The sequence below is a fragment of the Oryzias latipes genome, chromosome 8 (assembly GCF_053564925.1).
Source record: "Oryzias latipes strain Hd-rR chromosome 8, Olatipes_Hd-rR_3.1".
Taxonomy (NCBI): Eukaryota; Metazoa; Chordata; class Actinopteri; order Beloniformes; family Adrianichthyidae; genus Oryzias; species Oryzias latipes.
Window position 1 is genome coordinate 3,394,120 of NC_136244.1, and position 12,829 is coordinate 3,406,948.

Genomic DNA, 12,829 nt, shown 5'->3' on the forward strand with positions numbered 1-12,829 from the left:
TCGGACACATAGCCTAAAATGCCAGTTTAGTTTGCGTTAAGTTAGTTTTTAAATTATTAAGTAGGGGTGTAAAAATTATTTCCTACGATCCAACCAGATCGATCCGTCTGAGGCATGTTGTTAATGGAGTAGACCTAACATTAATCATTAAAAACAATTTCAAAATAAAAAAAGTCGATTACATCAATATAAATCGGAAAATACCCTTTTGATTGAGGTGCAGTAGGTTTTTTTTTTTACTATAAGGTACAAATGGCCTAGTGCATCACAGCAGACAACAGACATGTGATGCAGCAAAAACTGAACAACCATCATTCCAGTCCAATGTGTGCAAGTTCCCCTTGGGTTGTTTCGATGTGGAAAAACAACAGTGGGCTGTGTTAAACTAAAATTTGAATGGATTTGACATTCATTCTTGTTTAAGATTAAGATTAAGATCAACTTTATTAAGCCCCATAGGGAAATTCAGTTACTTTTTTCAGTATACTTTTTTGTTTGGACACATATTTCATTTACACTTGATTATCTTGTAAGAAATACAAGGAATCTAGAAAACTTTACCTACAAAATTCAGTACCAGGTATTTCTCTCTGAGTCCCACTGGTTGAAGTTTGGGCTCAAGATGTCCTGGATCCCTTAATGATCCACCTTAAGTGCAGCTAATAATAAAGTACATAGGATAATCTTTGACTGGGTTGAACACGGTGTGTCAGAAGGTTCTCTTGAGGCTTGCTCGGCCCCCTTGAGTGATGTCATGGAAATAAAACGCCGTACTTGCGTTAATTGTGTTTGGAAGTGCCCTTATCCTGCGTCAGTAATGTGGGCGTACTGGCTCCTTGTTGACCGGGCATGGGACGTTCACACAAACTACACTCCAGTTGTCTAATTTTCAGTCAGTCAGGCGCCAGCTAGGATCACACACGTGTACAGTAAAGTGAACAGCACTAACGGGCTCCTTGCACAGTCCACGGTATTTGGAAGGGGTTGAAGATATGAAAAATCCATACGACACCCCTGCGTCTTACCTACTTCATCCTTACATATTGCATAATGCTGTGTTTATTTGCAGGACCATAAAAAAAACTAAAATAAAGATTAACAAAGATTAACAGAACCGATGGCATAGGCCAGCGCTGCCGGACTCCAAAATGCACCGCGGGAAAAGGTCCGTCTTACTGCTCCGGTCATTTGGAGACCAGACAGTCAACGGTGAGGCTCCATGGACCCCAAACGCCCAGAGCAGCTTCGACGGAAGGGGACGCAACTTCTCCAAATCCACAAAACACATTGGTCCCACTGTTCCACGACCAGCACGCCAACTGTGCCGTTGTTACCGGTTCTGAGATTTGACTACCGGCTGAATCCCCAAAAATAACTGACTCCAGCCTTTTGTCAGATAATCTGCTTCTGTTTAGATAAATAAAAAAATCCTAATATTTGAGCAGAAATACCAACAGAAAAACCTTGATGACGTGAGTTGAACACACTGAATGAGGTTGTAACCAGACCCAGGTGGTTTTCTATCATCCTTTATTCTTTTGGAGCAGGAAGAGAACAGCGAGGATGCAGAGGGGCACCATCCCCATGTGTTCTAATGTCACAGGAGATCACTGCTGCAGCACCTACAAGGCAGTATATAGAGAGGAGATCAAGGACCTGGCTTATTAAGGTGGTCAGGGCCGTGCATCAGCTGACTTTCTGGTTTGAGAGCGCCGACAGTGCCTCTTTGCCTTAGAAGGAAGAGTCCAGCTCATGATCTCTGTCCTGTTTGCATCATATCTTCGCCTCCATCCCTTTTTTCCACTTTAGCTTAGTCTGGTGTCCTCCTCTGCCAATTTTGTATGAAAGGATGCGTTTCTTCGGCCCTTCTCTTGTTCCTCCCGTCCCTGGCGTCCATGTGTCGGGGGATGTAGGTCACTCAGGGGGCAAACTTCATTTCCGCAAATGAGGACAGAAAATGAAATCCTGACACGCTAGTTAGTTAAAAGCACACTGCCCCTCTGTAACCCCGACTCGCAAAGCCATCCCAGTCCTGTTTGTGGAGATAATTAGCATGGACCCGCTCCTTGTGTGGGTATGTGTCCACGCCAGCGCACACACATGTGCTCCTGTACTGTAGTGTGTGCTGGGTTTTGCTCCGTGGCCCAGTTTGGGCTGAATAAGGGAGAAGACAGTGCAAAAGGACGGGGTTAGAGAGGACAGATATAGATAGAAGCGGGAGGAGATTCGCAGGGAGATGTTGGATTTGTTAACAACTGAAGCACCTGGCTCTCCTGCGACTTTCATGCGTGTGTGTGTGTGTTTTTTTTGTTGTGCGTCTGGTTTTTCCACCGCGGTGTCATTACCGGCTGTCCTGCTCCCAGGGGAGTCCGTGTTTACACAGCATGATCTCTGGGCTATCACCGTGGGAGGCGTGCATCCGCCGTTGCCGCGGCAACCAAAGGATGCGGTGGGCATGACTGGATGTCACCTTGGAGCTGATTCTGCTCTCAGGAGGAGACATTTGTCAGCTAATGGATGAGCAGAAGTTTAAGGTTGTGGAGAAATGGGATTGTGAATTCGGATCAGGGGACAATTTTAGGGATTTTTCTCTCAAAGGTTTGGGAAACTGCAGCTAAAGAGACATTTACAGCCTTCATGTTTGACTGAGGGTAGAAGGTTTTGGTACACAAGCGTAAATGTAACCACACTGGCCTGGAATCGTGCAAATGTTACCCAAACTCATTTCTGTCACCAAGTTGTCCTGTGTTAATGGATAGAAAATTTGTCTAAATTTTTGAATATTTTCTGGGTTGTTGTGGCTTCAGTGCTGAATTGCACGTTTGCTATAAACTTTAAGTGAAATGAGATGTGTGTAGCTCGTCTGCTAAGGCCTGCAGCTGTTTTCTGCAGGAAACTGTAGGAAAACAAATTGCTCATTTCTCACATCCATCCGAACCTCCTCAATCTCTTTCGTGGTCACAGATCTGCTGGAACCAACCTACTGTCGGGTAAAGGCGGCGTTCACCAGGACCAGGTCACCAGTCTGTTGAAGGACCACTCAATCACGTCTTGGAAAAATTTAAAGGGATTAATAAATCTATGAAGCATGTAGCACTGTGGGAGGAAGTTGGAGTACCCAGAAAACCCACACATGTACCAGGAGAACATGCAAACTCTACACCTGTAGACCACCGTGCAGTCCTCATTTCTCACATAAATGTTACATTTCATATTGAAGTTACTGGATGATTGCAAATCTCAAACATCATTTCCTCACCTAGACTGCCAGCTTGTCTTTTTGGTCATCAATGGTAAAATGGTGAGTGCCTTATACCTATTCAGTGCTTTTCTACCTTCCTTGGAGGCCCAAAGTGCTTTGCAGTCACAGTCCCACTCACGCACACACACATTCCCACTGGCTCACACTCGGCTTCACCTATAACCACCAGGAATAATGTGGGGTTCGGCGTCTTGCCCAAGGACCTTCGACACATGGCCGGGTATTGAGAACGCATTGAGGAACTGAACCTCCAACCTTCTGTTTAGAGGTCAACCGCCCTACTTCTGCACCACGTATCATAATGTGCGTCTGTATTTCTTCTGTGTTGCTAACAAGGTTTTGTAAAATACCCTAACACAGCTAACACGTGGTTGTGTTTGGAATGTGTTGCAAACAAGTTTGGGAGTTGTTAATGTGACTAACACTTCCAATGGGGCCAACATGTAGGGTGCTACAAACAAGTTCTAGAGTTACCGTAAACAGAACATACACTATACTACCAAAAGTATTGGCACACCCATCTAAAAGATCAGAATCAGGTGTCCTCATCTTTTGCAACAAATCCAGTGGTGACATTTCCTTAAATATTATCTCTCCTAAATATTCCACAGCCAACTGTCAGCTCTATGAGAACAAAATGGAAGAGTTTGAGAACAACAGCAACTCAGCCACCAAGTGGTAGAGCACGTAAACTAATGTAGAGGGGTCAGCGGATGCTGAAGTGCAAAGAGGTCACCGACTTTCTGCACAGACAACGGCTACAGAGCTCCAAGCCCAAGTACCGCACACAGATGGGTTTCCATGGCCGAGCAGCTACACATCACCTATAGTGCAGTGCAAAGCGTTGGATGCAGTGGCATAAAGCACGCCGCCTCTGGACTCTAAAACAGTGAAGACGCCTTCTCTGGAGAGATAAATCACGCTTTTCCATCTGGCAATTTGATGGACAAGTCTGGGTTTGGAGGTTGCCTGGAAAACGGTACATTTGGGACTGCGCTGTGCTGAGTGTGAAATTTGGTGGAGGAGGAATTATGGTGTGGGATTGTTTTTGGGCCCCTAAGTTCCAGTGAAAGGAACTTTGTATTCTTCAGGATACCAAAACATTTTGGACAATTCCATGCTCCCAACCTTTTGGGGACAGTTTGTTCCTCTTCCAACATGACTGTGCGCCAGAGCACAAAGCAAGGTCCTTGGAGGACAGAGTCTGGTGTGGATGAACTGGACTGGCCTGCACGGAGTCCTGACCTGAACCCCATAGAACATCTTTGGGATGAATAAGAGCGGAGACTGAGAGTCAGGCCTTCTCCACCACCATCAGTGTGCGACCTCACCCATGCACTTTTGGAAGAATGATCCAAAATTCCCTTCAACACACTCCTCAACCTTGTGGACAGCCTTCCTACAAGAGCTGAAGCTGTAAAAGCTGCAAAAGGTGGACCCACATGATATTGAACTCTATGGGTTAGGAATGGGACGGCACTGGAGTCAAGGCAGGTGAGCCAGTCCTTTTAATATGGTGTTTCTCTCATTCTGTTGTTTCGCTTAAAAAGTAAACTGCACGTTTCTAAATTTAGACGTGGCTTATGGAAAATTTAAACCAGCTTCCATATTTGGGATCACGCATTTATATTTCACACACATCAGGCTGGTTAGTGTGTTTGGTGAAAACCTGAATCTGAAGTGATTTAAACTCTCAACTTGACCTGGTTAGTAGTTCATTCTTACAGTCTGAGTCAGGCTTCAGGATTTGAAATAACTAATTAAAAACCCGTAATAATCTGATTTTAATTAGTTACACATCACAGTTTTACATGGGGGGGGGGGGGGGGGGGGGCTTTGTGGGTGTCAGGAGTGTCATCAACAGAAATCCCAGCAGGAAGCTCACATGACTCACAGAGGAACCCCCCACCACCACCACCACTATCTGAGCGTGTGCACAGAGCGGTGCGACGCATAAGGGGAGTGCAGATGACACCACACCGTGGGGGCGCACCTGGGGGGGGGGGCTGTTCTTCTGCCAGCACCATCCCAATTAGGAAGGACTTCAAACGCGGCTTGGAGTGGGCGGTTCTCCGCAGAGGGGTTTTATGTAAAACCGCCCACGACATCATCAGATCTGGATCTAAAAAACAGACACCCTCCGATTCTTTTTGAATCCCCCCCATGCTCATAAAAGGGTCACTAATTGACCTCTGTGGTTTGATCTACTTTAGCCCTTGTGCTATCTTTGTAATGGTATCTTGTTAATGTTCCTCAAAGGCACGTTAACGTTGGGAGATGGATCATCTAGACCCACTAGACAGTGCACTGAAGCTTTTTTGGTGTCCATGGATTACATGAAATCTTTCCACCTTTATCCACCGTTGTCATGGTAGGGATAACACGTCAATGGAAGGGTGGGGTCATCTGGACCCCACAAGATGGCACAAGGTTTGGGACAAGAGGAGGTGCAAACGTCACAAGATTTCTCACCAAAGTGTCTTTTGAATGAATGAATGAATGAATGAAAAAAAAAACTTTATTAATCCCAACAAGGAGAAACTCAGTTCCAGTACATCTCGATGAAGAAGGTCAGACAAACAACAACACAGGATACGCACACATCTCGAGAGGTTACTGAGGTCAATGCAGCCGAGCGCCTTAGATGACCTGCGCCGGCGCACCTTTGTATAGCATGCAGATGGACCACGAAGAGGGCCGGGGGTTGGGTTTGGTGACAAAAAAAAAGTTGTATCCCTACACTGCGTACAATGTGTTGATACAAGAAAAAAACTACACCGTTTAAACACAAATAGCACATATTCAGACAAAGACACAGTACATGAGGCTCAGGGGGGGAACGGTGGTGGACGGGAGTGGGGGGGCCCCCCATGAGTCTGTCCATCAGGTGCAGCTCCGTGACCCAGGCACATCTTCCGGGCAGCACACCCTCCTTCTCCTCCAGCCGGAGGACACTTTTCGCCAGCTTCAACACCTCCTGGTGAAGGAGTTCAGGAGGCATTCCAAAGCAACCAGACCTCAAGCAGCGAGCTAGTCCCAAAGGAAAACCCCTCCCCAAACACTGTGGAGGGAGGAGGGGGTTGTTTCCAAGGATTTTATCTCCGATCTTGTTTTTAAATCCGCTAACTGCCTCCAGCAGGGAGTCTGTTTCCAGAAACACTGAAGATCCCGTCATCAGCTGATTCCTGACTGATCGTGTCCTTCATGTGAAAATAGCAGCGATCCAATCATAAGAACATGAATGTGAATGTCGTGAAGAAAAACCCGATTCTCTTCAGCATGGAACCAATCTTTATCTGATCTTTGTCCGATCTTTATCTGATCTTTATCCGATCTTTGTCCGATCTTTATCTGATCTTTTTCCGATCTTTGTCCGATCTTTATTAGATATTTTTCCGATCTTTGTCCGATCTTTGTCCGATCCTTATCTGATCTTTATCCGATCTTTGTCCGATCTTTATCTGATCTTTTTCCGATCTTTGTCCGATCCTTATCTGATCTTTTTCCGATCTTTGTCCGATCTTTGTCCGATCCTTATCTGATCTTTATCCGATCTTTGTCCGATCTTTATCTGATCTTTTTCCGATCTTTGTCCGATCCTTATCTGATCTTTTGCCGATCTTTGTCCGATCTTTGTCCGATCCTTATCTGATCTTTATCCGATCTTTGTCCGATCTTTATCTGATCTTTGTCCGATCTTTGTCCGATCTTTTTCCGATCGTTATCTGATCTTTATCCCATCTTTGTCCGATCTTTGTCCGATCTTTATCCGATATTTATCTGATCTTTGTCCGATCTTTGTCCGATATTTATCTGATCTTTATCCGATCTTTGTCCGATCTTTATCTGATCTTTATCCGATCTTTGTCCGATCTTTCTCCGATATTTATCTGATCTTTGTCTGATCTTTATACGATATTTAACTTATCTTTATCTGATCTTTGTCCGATATTTATCTGATCTTTGTCCGATCTTTGTCTGATCTTTGTCCGATCTTTATCCAATATTTATCTGATCTTTGTCCAATATTTATCCGATCTATGTCCAATCTTTATCTGATCTTTATCCGATTTTTTTTCTATCTTTATCCGATCTTTGTCCGATTTTTATCCGATTTTTTTTCGATCTTTATCCGATCTTAATCCGATTTTTGTCCAATCTTTTATATCTGCACACGAAGAAGCTCTGATTTGATTTGGGTTTTGCTCCTACATTGAGTTCCTCCTGGTGCGCCTTTGAGTGAAAATTTCGGCCCCGCCACATGAATTTATGACCTAGTGATTGACCTCGCCCCCAAAAAAATGATAACATGACAGCGGACAAAATGGGGCCAAACATTCGTAAGGGGCCAAAAGAAACATTTTCAAATCCACTAATGAACGCAAAACCCACATGTCAGGGAGATCTAAAGGAAGTTTTGAAACTATTATGGGATGACCACCGTATCTGTGGTTGGGGGCCATCCATCTCAGCCGGAGGCTGCGGTGGTTGGTCCTCAGTGCCCCCCTGGCCAATGGCGCTTACATCGCATCAACTACTGTCACGAAACGGGAGTCCACGCGGGAGGTATCCGTCACCGGTCCGGCTGCGTCCTGCTGCTGCCATGGCGCCATCCAGTCGGCTACAAAAAAAGACCTTCTCCTTTAATGAGCTTCACACCAGGAAGAAGTTGGACGCATTGTTCCTCACAGAGGTTTTGCATTCACCTGAAGAAACTGTCCCCTGCCAGCTGCTCAGCTGTTGTTATTGCATTTTTTATTTTATCATAAAACGGGAACAAAGTTCAACTTTTGTTTGACATACACCACTAGGTCAAGTATGCAACATAGTGACAACATAGTATGATTGAACTTTGACCTCGGGAAGATCCAAACATCTTAAATGTAAAAAAAAAAAATACACCTTTGGTACCAGCCACAAATTGAAACTCCTCGAGCGTCATCGGGAAGCTACTTGGACAAATATTTTGGTTTTAACATTTAACGCCTGGTGAGTTCGCCGAAGTGGCGTTCTCCTGTCGCTTACACTTTTTTTATCGGAACATTGTGGAAAATTGAATGCGTGAATCCCTGCTTAACAAAACGGTATGAAATTCGATATGAACATGCCAGGAATGTGGGTGGGGTCAGCAAAAAACCTCAGTTGCCAAGGAAATCCAAAAGGTTACTTTTGCTGAGTTTGACCAAGTTCTGTTCGTCACCCCGAGGCGACCAAAAAGTAAAATGGTTGCTATGGTGATAAAACCATCAGAAAATTAGAAAAGCCACCATAACAAAAATTACAAAAAATTAATTACTATTATTATTCTTACTGTTATTTTTACAGTCGTTTGTTTGTTTTGTGTAAAGCCCTTTGGGGTGTTGTGCAACAGGATAGGCGATGTACAAATAAAGTTGAATTTGAATTTGAATGACTTCTCCGTAAACAGCTAAGCTGCGTCTGCACGAAGCGCTGTGTTCTGCAGGAATCAGGAGGTGAGGACTTCCCCTTCGTGGCTTTAAGGATCAGAGTTCACGTGTTTGTAAATGCAGCTCGTCTCCATAAAATATGGCGACTGCTTGTTAATCTTTAATAGTTCTGTCCTGAAGAATTAAGCCAGTCGAGTTCACATTTGGGGCACTCGTTCATCCACTCACACAGCCGGCTTCACGTTGACTCTGAAGAAATGTCTGAACCCATTTGCTCCCAAATTCCTCAGAAAGCTTAAATGTGGACGGTAAGAAGGAACATAGAGCAGAAACACGGAGGAGCAGAAAGAAGGGGAGCGACAGGCAGGGAGGCTCCTGGCGAGGAGCGATGGATCGAGGGTAATTCAATGCAAAATTCATGGCTGGGAGGTTTGACCGGCCGCCACAGACGGCGCTGAATGCTGCATTGTGTGAGTTTGTGTGGGCATCTGTAAGGTCACGGGCTATCAGTAAAACGGCAAAAAAATCCGGCTTCCAGTGTTCTGTTTCTGACAAGCAAATCCAGCTGAAGAAACATGCGACCAACGCCTCATTTCCTGTCTGTGCTTTTCAAAGTCGCAGACTGTTGAGGTTCTGATGTTTGGGAAGTCGGCCGTCATGTCCACATCACCACAGAACTTGATAAACAAATGACACACAAAACAAACAAACAAAACAGTGTTTGTGAATTGCCAAAAAGTCCTCTCAAAAAACAAGTCTGCATGGTGCAACAAGTCTGCCCCCTGCTGGTTGTAACCAGCAGGGGGGTGTAACTGTTGCTTTTTTCAATATATAATAATTCTTATGATAATATATACTAATATATAATAATTCTTATTATATATTTTTTTGTTTTATCTTTTTCTATTTTTAGCTTTTCTGTAAAATGTGTGTTTTTTTAAGTTTTTTTCCTCTTTTCTTTATTGTGATTTTTAGGTTTTTTGCTTTTGGTTCTTTTTGTGTTTTTCTTTTGTACATTTTGTTGTGTTTTTGTAAGTCGTTTTAAAGGTTAAGTTTTTCAGAGTTTTTTAAATGTATTTTCTTTTACTGAAAGACCGATGCCATACTATCAGTGAGCCTTTTTTAGAACTTATAGGACTTTTAGCAGAGTTAATAAACCTGCTGCATTTGGATCCAGCCGTCTGCCTGTTCTTGTGACAATATTGGTCATATAAAATGAAAGCTTTTTAGCCGATCACAGCCAGCTCCACAGAGAAAGTGTGTGTGTGTGTGTTAGCCTGGGGGCGGAGCTGGCAGCACAGATTCTTCTGAGAAGGGGCTGTTCTCACTTTGATGTCACAATGTGACACCCTCTTCTTTTCGTGGATTGGGAGGGGCTGGTGCTCTGAGAGCAGGAATACTCAGAAATGTGTGAACGGATAAATTTTCCGTTTTGGGGATGTTTTTTGTGAACATAATAAAACACTCAAAAGCTCAAATGGATTTTGCATGATAAATGAGCTTTTTAGGTTTCCTTTGTCTTATTCTTTCTTTTTGCAAGTTATTTTTAGGTGTTTTAACGTTTTTTAAATAGTCTTTTTGATTTTCAGTTTTTTGTTTTGTTTTAGGGCTTTCTTTGTTTCTCTTTTTTCAGTTTTTTTGCAAGTTTTTAAAATTTGTTTAACTTTTTTTCTTTTCTTTTATGCGTCATCTTAGTTATTTTTATTTTTTGTTTTAGGTTCTTAGATTTTTATATTTTTAATAAATTTTAGATTTTTTTTATTTTGCATTTTTTGTAAGTGTATTAAGTGTTTTTTAAAGTTCTTTTTGTTTAAGTTTTTTATTTTAGATTCATTATATTGGTTTTTTTTTAAGGTTCTTATGTTTTCTTTTTTTAAGCTATTTTTAAGTGTTTTTGTTTGAGGTTTTATTATTTCTATTTTCCCCGGTTTTCAAATAGATTTAAAAATTTGTGCTCTTCTAAAATTTTAAAGTGGTTAACTTTGCCTCCAAAAATGTGAGCTTATTTTGTTATAATATTATATATTGCTGGTTGAAAAAGCACAGGTCATGTTTTTTAAAAATGTTTTTTGTCAAAATCTATGAAAAAACTAAAAAAACTAAATCAAAAGAAATTAGTCTTAAAATAGACATAATATAGAGATCCAGAGTACAAGAAGAATATAAATATATCCAACAAAACAAGTTGTGATGGTGTGATTAGTGGAGTATAAACTTACCTGGAATTCAACCTGGTTGAATTTATAGAGTTTATGGAGTTGGTTGCTATGGTAACTAACAATCGTTGAAGATACCTCAGTTCTAGAAACAGAAGTTAAGGTTAATTAAATAGTGCCAGCCCATAGAATGAATGTAGATTCTTTGTTGGATTTTACACAGAACAAAATTACAACATTTGACTTTTTTTTAACTGAATTTTCGAAAAACAAAAGTGCAGCTATGTCTGCTAAGAGTTTTCTCAGCTAGTTATCTCAAAAAGTTAAATTAGATTTAAAAAAATGTGCGAACGGAATAAAAAACAGCTTTTTATCTGGAGATAAGGTGTCATGGTTTGTCTGGTCCTTTGTCTCCCTCTTCTGGTTGTTTTTGGTACTGCTGACATCTGTCATTTTTCTCTTGGGCTCGGTTTTGTGTGCCACACCTGAAAGCCAGCCCCATTCCCCCTGGCTGTATTCGGGACTTTTTTTTTTTTTTTTTTTGCAGTCCATCAGCAACTGGCTAACCATTAAAAGTCGAATGCTGGTCCGATTCCACTTGTCTTGGGTCAGCCTGATCTAACTGTAGGACAGTGTTGGGTAGATGAGGCGTTTCGACACATTCCCAAACTGCCAACTTGTACTGGTACTGTGTCACTACATACTGACACCTGCTGGACCCTAAAAATCTCTACAGGCAGCTGAGTCGACAGACTTTTATAATTTAAGTCATTGTATTCCATATTGAAAGTATTGTTGATATTTCTAGATACGGAGACAGGATCCACATCCAGGTGCAGTAGCAGAGACGAGATACACGACGAGGTACAGAGCAGAGACGAGGTACATGGTCAGGTACAGAGCAGAGACTGAGATAAGTTTTGTTTTAATGTCTCATTATGTCAAAAAGGGGCGATTTTTGCAGGTGATAATAGCAGGACTAAAGGTTACACAATGAAGACTCATGGCTTCATCATCAGTGTCTCAACAGAGAGTTCAAATCCAGGTGAGGTCCTACAATTTGTTTTTTAAAAATGGGACCTAAAGCCTCCCTGCTGTCAGTGGTGGTTGTAAACCGGGTAAAGCAGAAGGGACACGCAGCGCTCTCCTCAGTCGGTCCTGTGATACATTTGCAGCATGCTTGAAACGTGGTTTTGACCATCCTGATCATGCCGGGTCTGCAGTTGGTCCACTTTTGGGTTTGGTTTAGGGGTCCAGCACCTCCTGCTGGAACTTCTGTGGAGTTCGGTTGGGAAGTCCCGCTGAAAGCGACCGTCATTCAGATGCAGCTCCTGCAGCAGATGGTGAAGCTCACCGAGTCTCTGAGTGATCTCCTGAACCCAGAAACGGAGACGTGATTACCAGCACTGTGGTAGAACTCTCCAAAATAAATAAACACGATGTTTTCTAACCCTTATCCACCTTCCATAAAGAGCAATTTCCCCATAAAATTAAAGTTTATTAGTAGCTCCTCCCACATGAGTAAGGAAGATCCAATTTTTAACAATTTGACACACAAATCATGTTCAAAGTGCTCAATTCTGTCTTTTAAAATCACTTCCTAAACTCTTTTATGCAGCAGATACCCAAAGAATCCCTTTCTCCTAGGTTTTCATTGACACACGTTGACACCAAAGTCCTTTCGTTTGAACCAGTTTGTGTTGGTCGTGTGATAGTGGCATTAAAGTCTGCTGTGCAGAAAAAAGGCCCTCCAGGTGTGAATGCAGATATCCACTGTGCCTGAATCAGGAGGAAATAAACAAAGAGTGAGTTAATATTATACCCAATGATGAATAAAAGAAGTTTACAGCACGATGAAGTTTATGGTTATGTGGCTCCTTCTAATGCAAAGTTTAAGTAAATGCGTGTTTTGGGCGTCTCGCATCACGCATAGCTATAGGTTTTTGTGTTCAAAACTTGCGACCATTGACTGTGTGTGATGAAAGGTTAACCAGGTCAAACTT